Source organism: Ochlerotatus camptorhynchus, unplaced genomic scaffold, assembly GCF_037179485.1.
Source record: "Ochlerotatus camptorhynchus isolate MF236.1 unplaced genomic scaffold, CSIRO-AGI_Acam_v1.1 ptg000310l, whole genome shotgun sequence".
Classification (NCBI taxonomy): Eukaryota; Metazoa; Arthropoda; class Insecta; order Diptera; family Culicidae; genus Ochlerotatus; species Ochlerotatus camptorhynchus.
Window position 1 is genome coordinate 1,096,077 of NW_027040798.1, and position 17,485 is coordinate 1,113,561.

Sequence of the window (17,485 nt, forward strand, 5' to 3'; positions counted from 1 at the left end):
GACCTTCACCTTTAGAGCACACTGTACCCAGAATGTCAAAAACTGCGCCACGCGACTACGAATACTGACCATGGTTGGATCAAGACTTCCCCGAGGCTCCCGTCGCTCACTGCTGCAGGTAGGATCTGCGATCATCACGTCACGCCTTCTGTACGGAATAGGTCTAGTTAGCAGAGGAGGCCATACGGCCCTTAAAATCCTCTCCCCAACCTACAACCGGATGATTAGACTCGCATCTTTAGCATTCGTCACAAGCCCTACACTCGCTATCATGGCTGAATCTGGCATGCTACTATTTGACCTTCTGGTACTACAATCGTTAGCACGGGTGACGATTCGGCTTTTAAAGAAAATTAGTGGCACCTCCGATCTTCCAGTCATTCAAAGAACATTACAGCTGTATACTGAAGAGTATTTGACAGTACTTGCTACTTTTCTGAAACTGGAAGCCACAATCTTGGATTTAAAAATGACAATGGGCTATGATATCCGGTCTGTAGGCGACACTCTGATACCGACAATGCCTATATTGAAGGGTATTACAGGTACAGGTATACCTTGATATAACGTAACTGTCACTTTTGACTTCTATCGCCGATTCCTCGCAAACGATCATTCTAACAAGCAAAGTAATATCACCATCGGACAGATGAGATAATCCCCATTATATTTAATATTAAAATATTAATTTGTACGATTCAATTATTATAAGAGAGATATTGACGATGGAAGTTAAAAGCAGTGGCGGTGCCCTAACCTCAATCTACCAATCTACCAATCTACTTTCAAAACTTAAACAAACAAAACAATATTGGTACCAATGGATACAAATCAGTGAAACTAGAAGGCCCTATGTCTTTTGAAACTGATTTGAATGTAAAAATGACCCTACATAACGTTTTCAAAGTTGTTGAACAGGTAAAAAGTGAGGTTACGCGAGGCCACTGGTTAAAAGTGACAATTACGTTATATCGAGGTGTACCTGTATTTCTCATTTTTTTTAAATCGGAAACCGCTATTTTGGATTTCAAAATGGCGTAGGACATTGAATGAAAATTATCTCATAAACAACAATAATTTATGGTGGTCCTTAAAAGGACCGTTTTGTCGTGATGGTTGAGTAATGCTGAGCTATTAGGGTGTTAAACATAGATGGGTTGGCGAGCGGTATGTTGTTTGGAAAGAGGGTGACGCACTTGGCATAGATGGTCCACAGCGACTCACGACGAGCTACTGAATCGGATCAGTAGCAGTGCGACTTCTTCCTCCTTCTTCGGTAAATCGAGGGCTCTTGAGGGCAGCCTTGATAGCTAGCTGCTTCCGGGCAGCCTTTTGTTGTGTACTGGAGAAAAATGGAAAACACCACGCACCGAGTGCTTTCGGCTGCTGCTGCTGATGACGACCGACCGGACACCACCACACACGGTGATTGAATAAGCACCGGTCGGCGAGACCGGATGGAATTCGATTTTGAAAACTGCGATAGGGGAAGTGTAATTTTCAATAGTGACCTATTGAAAATTGATAAAGTGTTCATTTCAGCAGATTCGTAGAAATATTCCAATCGATTGGCTTGTTTAGAATTAAAATCCACCCGCTATTGACAGAGTTATAAGTGGTCAAAACCTGACCACTTTTCGTTACGCGGTCGATTACACCCCCAATATGTTGCCGAAAGACGTAATCCTACGTCAAAAAACGTTTTTCCAACATCAACAACAGATGGTAACGGTGAATATATTACCCACTAATTGCATTCATATTAAAACCTACATTGTGTACGGGCCTTCGCTATCCTTCGAGCTCAAAAATAGAAGGCTCAAGGCTTATTTCCATTACCGTACGCCACATCGTTGCCGTCATCATCGCTCTGGAAAAAAATAACATATTGAACAAAGATCTCCACTAGATCAGTCAGCACCAGCAGCGACTGCAATCTGCCTGGAGCCGGTGAAGCCTTAGCCTGAGCAACACACGTGTGCATATTTATACAACGTTACCCCCTTTTCAGCACAGATGCATGCACACGTGAGTGGTTCCGGACGTGAAATCAACCGTATTCTGTGGCTGCCTGTTGGTCCCGATGATGCTCATCTAATCCCCGGCCTCAATCTCAGCCGATTCGAGCATCGCTCGTTCGTTCGCGAATAACATTTTAATTTTAAGCCTGATTTCAACATTGTGCCTCACCTGCTGTTCCTTCCCTCGAACGGGCCAGCGAACGTGAGCGAGCATGGATTATCCTGAAGTCTACGGCGAGCACTTCCTCTCACATCATCATCATCATCATCATCATCAGGTTTCAGTTCACTTTCAGCAGAAGGTAGTTGATTATTGCAGCAGCCCGGCCATCAGCAGGTTGAGCCCTACACACTCCTCCACACAAGGCTATCGTAACGTGAGAATAGGATCTTCTGCCGATTCTTGCTTTTATCGAAATAATTGCATTCCTCTCGCCCTGTTGGTAATCGGTTCGGTCGACTTCTACTAACCTGTGAATGGCACCAGCACCACCACCACCGACCGTATTGAGAGCTCGGCATCCCGGAATGGGGGAAATCTCGGATCAGCTCTCATGCAAAAACATTCTCGCTTCCCCGAATAGAGTTGAAGAACTTTCCAATGTTGAATAACAGTTCATTTAGCAGGGTGCCAACGGTTGCATCGATTTTCTTTCTGCTCGGGTCAAAGCCGAACGGAGAGTAGGAAAATGAAAAGACATGAGTAATTTTGCATACTTGCATAGATTCTTGTAAGCGGAGCATAAATTTTCGAAGCCATTTTCGATGCTGTCCCGAGTCCTTCTCCCTTCCGTTTTTTTTTTCCCGCCGAAGAACTCGCCATGGAGCGCACATTTTCCTCTCGTTTTGCTCATACAATATGCATGTGCTCGTTCCTATTATTCTTGTGTGACGGTTATCGCTTTTCGTGCCATCACGAGGAACCAACCATATTACAGCAGTAGGTACCTAGCCCGAGTTCGTTAGGTTTCTTGTGCTGCGTATTTCCTGCATAAAGGGTTTCGGCGGGAAGGGTGATGTCTGAACGTGGACGATGACTATATTTCGGCTGGCAATTGGTAGCGGAATGATACTCAGTGAGAGGTGTAATTTTTCTTTTCTTTTCTGATTTGCCGGTGACTATCACGAAAATGTGTTAGATTTTCAACGCTAATAACTTTGTCATTTAGAGATGAAATAAAAATCCAAACACACAAATCGATAGGAAAAAGCTCAACGAATCTGCTAAAATAAGACAGGTCAGTAGTAGTAGTAATAAGTAGTAAAATTTTGTTTATTTCTGTTGATTGGACATTGATTTAACAGCAGATCAATTGATTAGCCTACCTGGCGCTTCATCTTTGTTTAATTGGATATTCTAATTTAATATTTGCGTTTTCATCTAGTTTATAGAATAAGGGGTGTGTTGCGTTTTAATTGAAAAATATGATAAACTACCTAACTACGAGTATAACTTAACCTAACGTGCTAGATCGCGTATGTTCTGATCATCTGATCTCAGACAGGTGTGTCTGAACCTTTCCAAGAAGACCGTTCTTCGCTCTTCCAGAGACTGAAGCTGGTCAGGCGGTGGACCTAAGAATATCGCGTCCGTGCAGGACTGTTTAGGATCTTGTTCTGAATCCTTTGGAGTTTAAGGTGATGGCATTTGGCGCAACTCCCCCAGATTGGCATACCGTACTCGATTACGGGAAGGATGATTTGCTTGTAGACAGCAAGCTTATTTTTCAGGGACACGTTGATACGGATCTTCCAGCTGTTGAAATACTCAGACAGGACATCCAAGTCCCTCTGGAGTTTGATAGTCAAAACTCCTATGAACCTACCCTTGTAGACTATGGATGTGTCGTCTGCGAACAGAGACAACGATCCACCATCAGGGAGAGCCGGAATATCGAAGGTGAGTAGGTTGAACAGGATGGGCCCAAGGATACTTCCGTGGGGCACACCTGCACCAATGTTGAAGGCATCCGATGTGATGCCATTTAGAGAGACCTGGAACGTCCTGTTCCATAGATAATTTTGTATGATCTTCACGTGGAAGATCGGGAGACCGTATCGCTGCAACTTGTTTACCAAGCCAACATGCCAGACATTGTCAAACGCTTTTTCAACGTCTAACAATGCCGTATCAGATGTTTTAGAAACAGAATGTTCCGTTTAAGAATGTGTGTTACTCGGGTCAGTTGGTGGACGGTCGATCGATCTTTTCGAAAACCAAACTGCTCCGATGTAAGATGTTGCTTTCTTCGGCAGCTTGGATAACCCTGCGAGAAGGCTGATGGATCGTTTACTTGATGGAGAGGACGGATCCTTCCCAGGTTTCCGGATGGGTATGACTTTAGCTGACTTCCATCCCGAGGGGAAGTAGCCAAGTCGGAGATGGTCAGATGGTTGAAGAATCTGGAACTCAAATGTTTGAGTTCCAGATTGATGATGTTGTCGAAATCTGGGGCCATCATATTTTTGGATGTTTTGACCTTGGATTCCGCAGGAAAGATGTTGGGAATCTGATGGAGGTTGGCTGCGTTATGCTGTTACGTCCGAGATTGTGGGAGCTGACCTATCACTGCAGCCTGCTCTACAGGGGTTATCAGATGAACCACTGATGGTGGTAAGCTCCAACCGGTATTATCCTCGGATTAAATCCCGATCAAGAATATCCGGCTGGTTTGATGTCGACATCAGAGTTAATCAACATAACTCTGAGCAAACATTTTTCAGATCATACAAACAGGGATGGTATTAAAAGTTAATCCGAGTTGGAGCTTACCGCCATGAATCGTCGGAACGAATGGTGGAATAGGCCTACACACTTAGAAATACCTAATTTTACACTTTGACATAAAGGATGAGACGTAAACAAACATTTCATGTAAAATTAAGTGCTCCGAGACTAGAAAGTTCGTTACTCAACAAAAAGTACGTTTGATTGAGCTTAATTTGGAGTCTATTATGACTCAATTTTATGTCAAAATTGACGCTCGTATATGTCAGTCTCCGAGCACCTAAATTTACATGATTTTTTTTTTAAGTTTGTAGATAAAATCAGATAAGATCTCACTAAGTTAGCCCAAATGAATCCACAGGAAGCATCCGTGCTATTGTTGCATTGTAGTTCCAATCAAAATATTGTAGCTTATTTGCCAGTTGATCAGAAACGAATGCCCGCCATTTTGAATTCTACAATGGTGTCAGGCATAGATTTTCGGGATGTACACGTCGAACTCGTTCCAAAAATAAGGTACCGTGGGGCAAGAGGGTAAATGGGGTAAGTGAAAATAATATGTAAATATATTTCAGTGAGAAAGCGTACCATTTATTTCCACGCATAAACCTTCGAAAACATTCAGAACATTTCATTCAGTGTGAAAGTCATCCGATATTCAACCGCTATAGCTAAGAAGAGCAAAAGTTTGTTTACCTGTCAATTTTCACTCCGGTACAAGTTGGTTGCGTGTACACTTAATTTGATATATTTCTGTGAAAAAGATGTCGAAAATACTTTCCTTGTGCATTGGTGAGTTGGTTTTCTTTACATTCATTCATTCTTTATTTACACATATTTGACACAAAAAAAGTCAAATAAAATCACCATCAATTTTCAAAGCGGGTGGGACAAGTGAAAACGTACTGATTTGAGAATGAGTTTCTTTCTGCTCTCCAGGTAAACATGGTTCGTAATTACCGGAGGAAAACGGCGCGTGCGGGTTACCCAAAACACAACTTGTTCAAGGCGTTGGCGGCTATTAGAAACCATGAAATGTCTCAAACCGAGGCAGCAAAACGCTACGGCATTCCGGTTTCTACATTGAATAATCGGCTGAAAGGAAGACGTGGGGCAAAGAGTTCCAATCTGGGAAGAGACACGGCAATCCCATGGAACATTGAAGCCAAGTTAGCCGCACATATTAAAACAATGGAGAAATGGGGTTTCGGCCTTTCCAAGCAAGAAATCCTCTTGGCGATTGGACAGTATATAAAAGATAGCGGCCTGAAAACTCAATTTTAAAATTTCGTCGTGGGAAATGATTTCTTCAGAGGATTTATGCGACGTCACAGACTATCCCAAAAGAAACCACAAGCGGTAGAAATTGCTCGAAAAAGAAATGTTGATCCGTTCGTTATAGCAGAGTACTTCAAAATGGTCAAGGAAATTACCACGGGTATTCCACCTCATCGCATCTATAATCTCGACGAGACAAGTTTCTGTTTGGATCCATCCCGAGTTAAAGTGGTTGGAGAAAAGGGAACTGCGGCGCATAGGGTAACTGCGGGTCTGGGCAGAGAAAATTTCTCTGTATTGCTAGGTGGAAATGCAGCAGGAGACAAGTTGCCACCACTGATTATCTTCAAAGGGAAAAATGTGTGGGATTCTTGGACAGCTAAGAGTAGTGACAAATTTCCTGGAATGTCCTATGCTGCTACCCAGAATGGATGGATGGAAACGACCACGTTTGAGAACTATTTCGACCGTGTGTTTTTGAAAGCGATTCCGAAGGCGAGACCTGTTGTCCTTATTTACGATGGACATTCGTCACATACTTCGCTTAAACTTATCGAAAAAGCTCTGAAAGAACAAGTGATCATACTAAAACTACCCCCGCATACCAGCCATTTGCTCCAGCCGATGGATCTTGCAGTGTTTAAGCCACTAAAACTGAGCTACGACAAAGCAGTCATAGCATGGCAACGTAAAAATTATGGGTTGAAAATGCCGAAATCTGTTTTTTCAGCCATCATTTCTCGTGTATGGAATGATATGGATCGAACCATATTGGAAAGTGGATTCGGTAAGTCTGGAATCTATCCGTTTTGCGATAATGTGATTCCCAGTGAAAAATACGATGTAGGTGCCTGGAGAAGGTTTCAAAAGGCACAGAGTGTAAACAAGCTTTCTAATGACGAAAATGAAGTTCCAAGTGAAATAGGTCATACGCCAGCTCAGGAAAACATACCGTCTGCGTCTGTTCTCGATAGCTCGAGTGAATCAAGTTTCCATGGATTTGATAATACTGAAGGAAGCTCGAGCAAAGCATATCCTCCCAAGCCGTTATCGCTTGTGAATAAAGATCCTCCCACTAAGCGTAAGCCTGGTAAATCATTCGAGGAAATCCTTCTTGAACACGTAAAGCAACAGCCGTCAACTAGAGGTCAGAAGAGAAGGAAAATATGTGCCAGCGTGGAGGTCATAACATCGACAGAGGTTCTCGAACGCTTAAGGAAGAACGATGCAGAGGAACAATCAAAAGCAGCTAAGAAAGGCAAACGGGCTCAAAAGCCTAATAACTCTCCCAGAGTATGAGAAGATTTAACAAGTTCAGGTTATAAACATGTTCGATTAAAGGAAATAAAGTTGTTATCGTTTCCATATGTTGATGAGTATTTATTGGAAATCTGAAAAATTCACATAAATTATGCCAAATATCAAATTTAAAACCGATTTGAAAAACACGACCATTTTTTCACTTGCCCCACTAGTGGGCCAAGTGAAAATTTCGGACACTATTTTCAAAAAGTTGTGTTATTTTTTTCCATATATTTTTGTATAAAAATCAAGTATGTAAGCCTGCACATATTCGATTGAAGCTAATCATTATAATATACATGACCTGATTAATTTTAATCTGCAAATGCTATGACCCAACAAACATAAACTATACGATTTCCTTTACCCACTTACCCCACTGTACCTTACCCAAATTGTTAGGTACATATTTGACAGTTTATCTGAAACCAATGGCCGCCATATTGGACATCGATTTTTGGCATCTACACGTCGTCCCCGTTCCGAGAATGCCCATATTGTAGTGTATTTGACAGGTTTTCAGAATCTGAGAGAATGAACGGCGCTGGTCGTGTAGTGGTAAGTGTGATTACTTCTCACCCCAGCAGGCCTGGGTTCAATCCCAGTCGGCGCCGCCGGGATGTTCTGAGGCATAACATCTCTGATCACGCCTTCCTTCGGAAGGGAAGTAAAGCCGTTGGTCCCCGGTTCATGAGTTGATGGGTCGATAGGTAGGGTCCAGGTGTGGGAGCTGCCTTCCTGGCATCGGTAGCATTAGTGCACAGCACGGAAAACAAGATCGACGGAAAACAAACAAAGGAAAAAAAATAAGAATCTGAGAGCCACCATCTTGGATTACAAAGTGGTGTCAGGCATCGATTTTCGGCATCTACATGTCGTACCCGTTCCGAAAATATCCCTATTATAGCGTATTTGACTGTTTCTCTGAAGTCCATTGCCGCCATCTTGGATTCAAATATGGCATCATACATCGATTTTTGGGATGTACGCATCGTTCTTGTTCCGAGATCTACGAATCTGAAAGCCGCCATATTGGATTCCGAAATGGCGTCCGACATCAATTTTTGACATCTACACGTCAAACCCGTTCCGAAAATACTTATCACTAAAAATCACTTATAGCGAATTTGTATCAAGATTGGTTCTGATTGTTGCCTGTCAAACGTCAGTGTTAACGTTTGTTTATGTAACCTGGCTCAGGTTGACGTTCTGGACTGGTTCCAACCTGGATAATAAACGAATTCGCTATTATATACTTCCAAACAGGAAGTTCAGTGCCAAGATTCAAATTACTTCGAGACAGAGGGGAAATCCCCTCAAAACATCACAATTCCAGTTATTTCAATCTTGCTATGCCTCGTATGCAAAGCGACATGCATTTACTTGAAAATGAACAGCGGCAGCTTTGTCGCGACAGAATGCGAAAAAGACATGGCAGACATCTTCCTCAAATAACCATGTCAACCAAATGTTCGGATAAAAGGCTATTTGTGGCTTTAGCAGTTTAGTTGAAGGTGATCTATAGAGTTCTTTTTTTTCCGTCGATCTTGTTTTCCGTGCTGAGCACCAATGCTACCGACGTGCCAGGAAGGCAGCTCCCACACCTGAATCCTACCTATCGACCCATCAACTCATGAACCGGGGACCAACGGCTTTACTTCCCATCCGAAGGAAGGCGTGATCAGAGATGTTATGCCTCAGAACATCCCGGCGGCGCCGACTGGGATTGAATCCAGGCCTGCTGGGGTGAGAGGTAATCACGCTTACCACTACACCACCGGCGCCGTTATCTATAGAGTTTTGAGCAGTCTTATTTTTAAGTCGTTATAATAACTTGAAAGTTCCGGTACCATAATTGAAGAGCATTCTAAGCAGCTTCTGGCGGAACTTGAACGGAACTTTTAGAAAATAAATTTATAAATGTTTTTGTCCTCTACACCAATTCTATATATAGTTCGCACTTTTATGAAAGTTATGTCTTAAGGCAGGTATAAATGCGTATTGATTATTTATCAGCATTAGTAGTAGAATTTGGGCTGTTTGCAGAATTAAACCCAGTCCTTCTGCATGAGAGCCCCAGCACGAACCGCTACGTCTTCTGAGATATATTAAAGTGAACTGTTGTCCCGCCTAAAGGGTGATACGGTCAAAATTTGGTCAAGGGAAAACGCGTGTAAATCGGTGAAATCGTTTATTTAAAAAATCAAATTAAATTTCTTTTTCAAGTTCAATTAGTATAAAATTCAGGAAAAATATTCAGTTAGGCTTCCGCTTTTCCAAATCCGAATTGCCGGGCCTTACGCTTGACCCCTGCCATCAGATTTTGTACAGCCACCTTGTCCACCTTCTTCGCCGCAGAAAGCCAGTTTGCCTTGAACTGCTGCTCGCCCTTAGCAGTTTTTTGGTCTTCTTTAGGTTCCGCTTGACAATAGCCCAGTATTTCTCAATTGGGCGGAGCTCTGGCGTGTTGGGAGGGTTCTTGTCCTTGGGAACCACCTGCACGTTGTTGGCGGCGTACCACTCCATGGCCTTTTTACCGTAATGGCAAGATGCCAAATCCGGCCAAAACAGTACGGAACAACCGTGTTTCTTCAGGAAAGGCAGCAGACGTTTATTCAAACACTCTTTCACGTAAATTTCTTGGTTGACAGTCCCGGAAGCTATGAAAATGCTGCTTTTCAAGCCACAGGTACAGATGGCTTGCCAAACCAGATATTTCTTTGCGAACTTTGACAGTTTCATGTGCTTGAAAACATCTGCTACCTTTCCCCTTCCTTTTGCCGTATAAAACTCCTGTCCCGGAAGCTGCTTGTAGTCGGCTTTGACGTAGGTTTCGTCGTCCATTACCACGCAGTCAAACTTCGTCAGCATCGTCGTGTACAGCCTCCGGGATCGCGCTTTGGCCGTCGTATTTTGTTTATCATCGCGATTTGGAGTCACTACCTTCTTGTAAGTCGATAGTCCGGCTCGTTTTTTGGCTCGATGCACGGTTGTAGACGATACACCCAGCTTATTTACGGCATCTCGGAGAGAGAGGTTAGGGTTTCGCTTGAAACTACCGGCAACTCTCTTTGTCGTCTCAGCGGCTTCCGGTTTTCGATTTCCCCCCGATCCAGACTTCCTGGCTGTCGACAAACGTTCCCCAAACACTTTAATTACATTTGTAACGGTTGATTTGGCAACTTTTAGCGATTTTGCCAACTTTGCGTGCGAGTAGCTCGGATTTTCGCGATGCGCGAGCAAAATTTTGATACGCTGCTCTTCTTGCTTGGACGGCATTTTGACAACTGAAGAGTGAATTCCAAAATCAAAATAGGAGCAACATTCTACACACACACACCTTCAAAATGAGGGGTGTTCAGGTTTTTTAAATGCAAAATTGAAAGAAATACGTCAAGTTGATATTGACCAAATTTTGACCGTATCACCCTTTACTGTTGGAGTTTTCAGTGCTAGCTGACTGACTTGAATACGAAACACAACACATTCATGAATTTTAAATTGGTGTTTGCCCGCATTGTGCTCCAACACACTTGTGGCGCAGTGTTTTGCAATCGTATATCGCATGCCGAATACACGGGTTCGGATCCAGGAAATTACTCTTTATTTTTTTTTATATTTGGATAGAATGTTGATGCACTGCATAAATATAAAAAATTTGATTTATTTGGGTCACTGATCATTTCATATTTACGTACATTAAATTTTTTTTACTAATAAAGACTTGTGTGGATTGCTTCATGTGGCTTGAAAGTTCTGTCAGAAATTTATTCGAACTTTATGGAACTTGAAAGTTCTGTCGGAACTTTATTTGCAATTTATAGAACTTGGGAGTGATTTTAATCGTTAAATGCGGAACTTTTGGTTACTTGCTCGAGTAGCACACTTCCGTTAAGAAAAGTTGCAGCAACTTGTTTATGACTGAAATAAGTCGTAAAGAAGTTTCTACAACCGATATGTGACAAGCGTGCTACTAGGGTGGGCAGTTTCCATCAAAACGTCAACGAACACCAAGCGTGTTTTGCGAAATCGAAAACACTCGGCTGCGGTGTTTCGCGAAGTCAGAAACAATCGGCTTTGGTGCTTGCCGAAGATCCATACACCGGTGCAAACAATTATGCACGGGCACCGGTACCGGTGCCTTGTTCGCTGCGTTTGGTGTTTTCTATCGAGCACTGGTACGGAGCGTACACCTCAATGCTTTTGGTGGTGTGTAAAAAAGGCAGTACGCAGTGTAGTGTTGCGTTTAGACATGCCTGCTTTCAAGCAGAAGTTTGTTGCATCGTGCTGTCAGATGAGCGTTGACTTTTCGTTGTTGTCTTTGCTACATAGTTTATTGTCATGAGCCTGTAGATGCTGAAGATTTGAACTCCAGAATATTTTGGAGAGCATTAAATATCTTATTGAAACCATTTTAGTAGATAGAGTTAGTGTGGAATAAAGAATGAGTAGAATCGAGTGAGCGTGAAGCGTGTTGAAATAGTTAGAATTGCCATGACCTGATGGATGGACTGAAGAAATTTAGTAATAGTTAGAATTGCCATTTTCTGATGGATGGACCGACGAAATTTAGAAATAGTTAGAATTGCCATGACCTGATGGATGAATTGACGAAATTCAGAAATAGTTAAAATTGCCATGACCTGATGGATGAATTGACGAAATTCAGAAATAGTTAAAATTGCCATTATCTTATGGATGGACTGAAGAAATTTAGGAATAGTTAGAATTGCCATGACCTGGCGGATGGACTGAAGAAATTTTGAAATAGTTAGAATCGCAATGACCTGATGGATGGACTAACGAACTTTAGAAATAGTAAGAATTGCCATGACCTGATGGATGGACTGAAGAAATTTTGAAATAGTTGGAATTTTCATGACCTGATGGATGGACTGATTTTTTTTTTTTAAATAGTTAGGATTGCTATTACCTGAAAGATGGACTCAAGAAATTTTGAAATAGTTAGAATCGCCGTGACCTGACGGATGGACTGAAGAAATTTTGAAATATTTAGAATTGCCATGACCTGATGGATGGACTGACGAAATTTTGAAATACTTAGAATTGCCATTTCCTGATGGATGGACCGACAAAATTTAGTAATAGTTAGAATTGCCATGACCTGATGGATGGACTGAAGAAATTTTGAAATAGTTAGAATTTCCATTTCCTGATGGATGGACCAACGAAATTTAGAAATAGTTAGAATTGACCTGTCAATTGTCAATTGGTCATGATGGATGGATTGAAGAAATTTTTAAATATTTAGAATTGCCATGACCTGATGGATGGACTGACGAAATTTAGAACTTAGAATTGCCATGACCTGATGGATGGACTGACGAAATTTTGAAATAGTTAGAACTGCCATGACCTGATGGATGGACTGACGAAATTTTGAAATTGTTAGAACTGCCATGACCTGATAGATGGACTGAAGAAATTTAGAAATAGTTAGAAGTGTCATTTCCTGATGGATGACTGAAGAAATTTAGAAGTAGTTAGAATTGCCATTTCCTGATAGATGGACCGACGAAATTTAGTAATAGTTAGAATTTCCATGACCTGATGGATGGACTGACGAAATTTTGAAATAGTTAGAACTGCCATGACCTGATGGATGGACTGACGAAATTTTGAAATAGTTAGAATTTCCATTTCCTGATGGATGGACCAACGAAATTTAGAAATAGTTAGAATTGTCCTGTCAATTGTCAATTGGTCATGATGGATGGACTGAAGAAATTTTGAAATAGTTGGAATTTTCATGACCTGATGGATGGACTGATTTTTTTTTTTTAAATAGTTAGGATTGCTATTACCTGAAAGATGGACTCAAGAAATTTTGAAATAGTTAGAATCGCCGTGACCTGACGGATGGACTGAAGAAATTTTGAAATATTTAGAATTGCCATGACCTGATGGATGGACTGACGAAATTTTGAAATACTTAGAATTGCCATTTCCTGATGGATGGACCGACAAAATTTAGTAATAGTTAGAATTGCCATGACCTGATGGATGGACTGAAGAAATTTTGAAATAGTTAGAATTTCCATTTCCTGATGGATGGACCAACGAAATTTAGAAATAGTTAGAATTGACCTGTCAATTGTCAATTGGTCATGATGGATGGATTGAAGAAATTTTTAAATATTTAGAATTGCCATGACCTGATGGATGGACTGACGAAATTTAGAACTTAGAATTGCCATGACCTGATGGATGGACTGACGAAATTTTGAAATAGTTAGAACTGCCATGACCTGATGGATGGACTGACGAAATTTTGAAATTGTTAGAACTGCCATGACCTGATAGATGGACTGAAGAAATTTAGAAATAGTTAGAAGTGTCATTTCCTGATGGATGACTGAAGAAATTTAGAAGTAGTTAGAATTGCCATTTCCTGATAGATGGACCGACGAAATTTAGTAATAGTTAGAATTTCCATGACCTGATGGATGGACTGACGAAATTTTGAAATAGTTAGAACTGCCATGACCTGATGGATGGACTAACGAAATTTTGAAATACTTAGAATTGCCATTTCCTGATGGATGACTGAAGAAATTTAGAAGTAGTTAGAATTGCCATTTTCTGATAGATGGACCGACGAAATTTAGTAATAGTTAGAATTGCCATGACCTGATGGATGGACTGACGAAATTTTAAAATAGTTAGAATTGACATGACCTGATGGATGGACTGACGAAATTTTGAAATAGTTAGAATTGACATGACCTGATGGATGGACTGACGAAATTTTGAAATAGTTAGAATTGACATGACCTGATGGATGGACTGACGAAATTTTGAAATACTTAGAATTGCCATTTCCTGATGGATGGACCGACAAAATTTAGTAATAGTTACAATCGCCATGACCTGATGGGTGGACTGAAGAAATTAAGAAATAGATATAATCGCCATGACCTGATGGATGGACTGAAGAAATTCAGAAATAGTTAGAATCGACATGACCTGATGGATGGACTGACGAAATTTTGAAATAGTTAGAATTGCCATGACCTGATGGATGAAATTCCCCCGAGAGGGTAGATGAAATTCCCCGAATGGGAAGATATAATGCCCCCTTCCTCAATTAAGGAGAGTAGGAGAGGGGAAGAATGTAGTAAATAGAGTTAGTGTGGAATAAAGAATGAGTAGAATCGAGTGAGCGTGAAGCGTGATAGACGTTGATAAGTAACAGCAGCAACAATAGCAGCAGGGTTGGAAGCAGCCGCAGCCGTGGGAGCTGCACCGTTAATTCGTGTAGCCGTGGCCGAGGCTGGAAACCTCGGTCCGGTCACGACAACCATACGATAATGTGTCTGTTGACAGTAGGCTCTCTTGAACTTCACGAACTATTAAAAACTCTCAGGACATTCTTCAAGGCTTCATTGAGCCTGTACATACTCTAGATCTTAACTCTAGAATACTTTGTAGAGCATTAAATGTATTATTGAAACCATCCGCTGAAACGCATGTTGACAGAATGCTCACTTGAATTTCACAAACTCAAAAATACATTCAGGACATGCTTCAAGACTTCATTGAGCCTATAGATGATCAAGATCTGAACTCCAGAATACTTTGAAGAGCATTAAATATCTTATTGAAACCATTCGACGATGTTGACTGAAGGCGCACGTGAACTTCCCAGCCTCAGATTTTCCGGACATTGTTCAAGACTTCATTGAGTCTGTAGGTCTGACAGATCTGATCTCCAGAGTACTTTGGAGAGTAGAAAATATCTTTTTAATATGTTGTATGTTGTCAAAAGGCTATCTTGAACTTCATGGATGCATATGGATTCTCAGGAAATTTTTAAGGCTTTATTGAGGTTATATAATTCGAAGATCTTAGCTCCAGAATGGTTTGGAGAGCATTTAATATCTTATTGCAACCATTCTAAGACGCACATGTCATCAACTAGCCTTTTAGGGCTCTGATGGTGATTTGAATACGTCGGAAACGAGCGTATCAAACCACATTGAGCCAATTGGATAGCAAGATATCATCTCCAGGACATTTGGGAGAACCTAAATTCTAGAAGACTTCAGGATCTGAAAAAGATACTTAATGATTGATACTAATACAAAGAATACAATTTAGAACGCAAGTTGTTGCGTACCATCTACGGTGGAGTGCAGATGGAAAACGGATCGTGGAGGACGTGAATGAACCGCGAATTGCACCAGATGCTGGGAGAGCCAGCATTCGTTCACACCACAAAAATTGAGTGACTACGGTGGGCTGGACACGTCGTAAGAATGTCGGACGACGACCTGGTGAAAATGGTTCTTGATAGCAGCCTGACAGGCACAAGAGGAAGAGGCGCACTGCTGGCAAAGTGGGTCGAGCAGGTGGAAGGCGACCTGCAGCTATGGATCGAGTGGAATGGAGACGACTTCTCCGTACAGCAAAGGCCACCCCGTTCTGAATTCTGTTTCAAAACCGATCGATCGATAACACCGGGATTTTCGAACATTGAAAATAACTTTCAAACTGTCACTTTTAACCACAAATTAAATTTAACTCGGCAATTCGGACACAGCCTTAATAAATATACAGAGAAGTACACCACTTTCTTGGTATGGAGATTCTTCGAATTGAGCTTTCAAGAGCATGTAGAAACCATCCCAACTGAACTTCCTCAATCTTCCCGGATTTTCCCATCTCAAATAAATTCCCACGAAATTTAATATCACCGTAAATTGACTCCCAATCCTCATCGAACCACGCAAATCCGCATCCCGCAATAATTTCAATCACTCGCAGAACCATTAATTTCTGGCCCTTCTCGGAGCTCGATTCCCGCCGCCAGACACAATTGAAGCTTGATTGATTTCCCTCCGTCCGTCAGTCCGCCCACTTTCTTCTCACCGGAAAATTGGTTCACCAGCCGGAATCGAAATCGATTCTGCGACAAAGACACCAATATAGTGAGCCAATTTGTTTACCCATCGGTTTGCCTCTCCCACCCCGGGTGGCATAAGTCGACAGAAACTGCAATCTATCCGATTAAAATCAATTTCGTCTCGTGCGGTGCCTTTTCTGCCGAAACGATCACCGCGAGCGAGCTTGTTTTTCAACTCCCAACAACTCGCGACTCGCGTTTTTTTTTATATATTTTACACGACCAATGAGATCAACCCGAATTTGAGTTCAGTTTACTCATATCCGCAAAAAGTGCAGGAACTCAGCGATGAAATAAATTTGCCTGTGGAAAACCTCAAAATTCTGCCGGAAAATGGGGAAAATTGACGAAAATTTTGCTCAGTCTAAGAGTAGTGCCAATAGGCTGAGAGAATCCAATCTTTAATTCTCTCATACTCGAGAGTTTTTTTTTCCTGCAAAATCATGAGGTAAATTTACTCGCCGTTCCTGCACTTTTAGCGATTTACTTAACTTAACTCAAATTAGGGTTGATCTCATTGGCCGTGTGCTGAAACCACCAGAATATTGAACGCTACCTTGGCGCGGAACGTGCCACGTTCCGCTCTCATGCTTCTTTGCAGGGATTACAAGCATAAGTGCAAGGAATGGAGGAATCCGGAGGTCGCTAAATCCGTTCTTCGGCGATAAATTCTAATCGCTTAATAATAGAGCTTTATCGGTGCAATCTTACGGGTTTCCCTGGGTACTCCTTTCCGTTCTTTATTTTAGGTTATTTTTTATGTCCCCGAGAGTCAGGGGAAGTCTGCTATGGGAAGGCGAATATTCAACGGTGCAGAAGAAGGGAGGCAGTCATAAATTTTAAAGGATTTTTTTCCGTTATTCTTGCGATTCTTGTTTGGGCTAGGACCGGTAACCGCATAAGCATTTCCCAGAAGGTCGTAACTTGTTGGTTGCTGGGGAAAAGTAATATTAATTGATTGTCGAAGAGAGAGAGAGGGAGTGCTCTGGAAATAAATTGACTTTTATGAAGACAAAAAAAAATCACAGCAAAGTCACAGCAGTAGATTTTGGATATGGATTTTGATAAAGAACTGAAGCTGGCTTCATTTCCAAGTATGAACTCTGCACCGTGCAAACGAAATCCTCCAGCAACAGCAGACGGGTGTCCACGTGCCACGTGAAGTCTGTTGGAGGTCATCCATCAGACAAGCCCCAGCTGCACGCTTCAGATTTCGAAACCTGGTCCTGG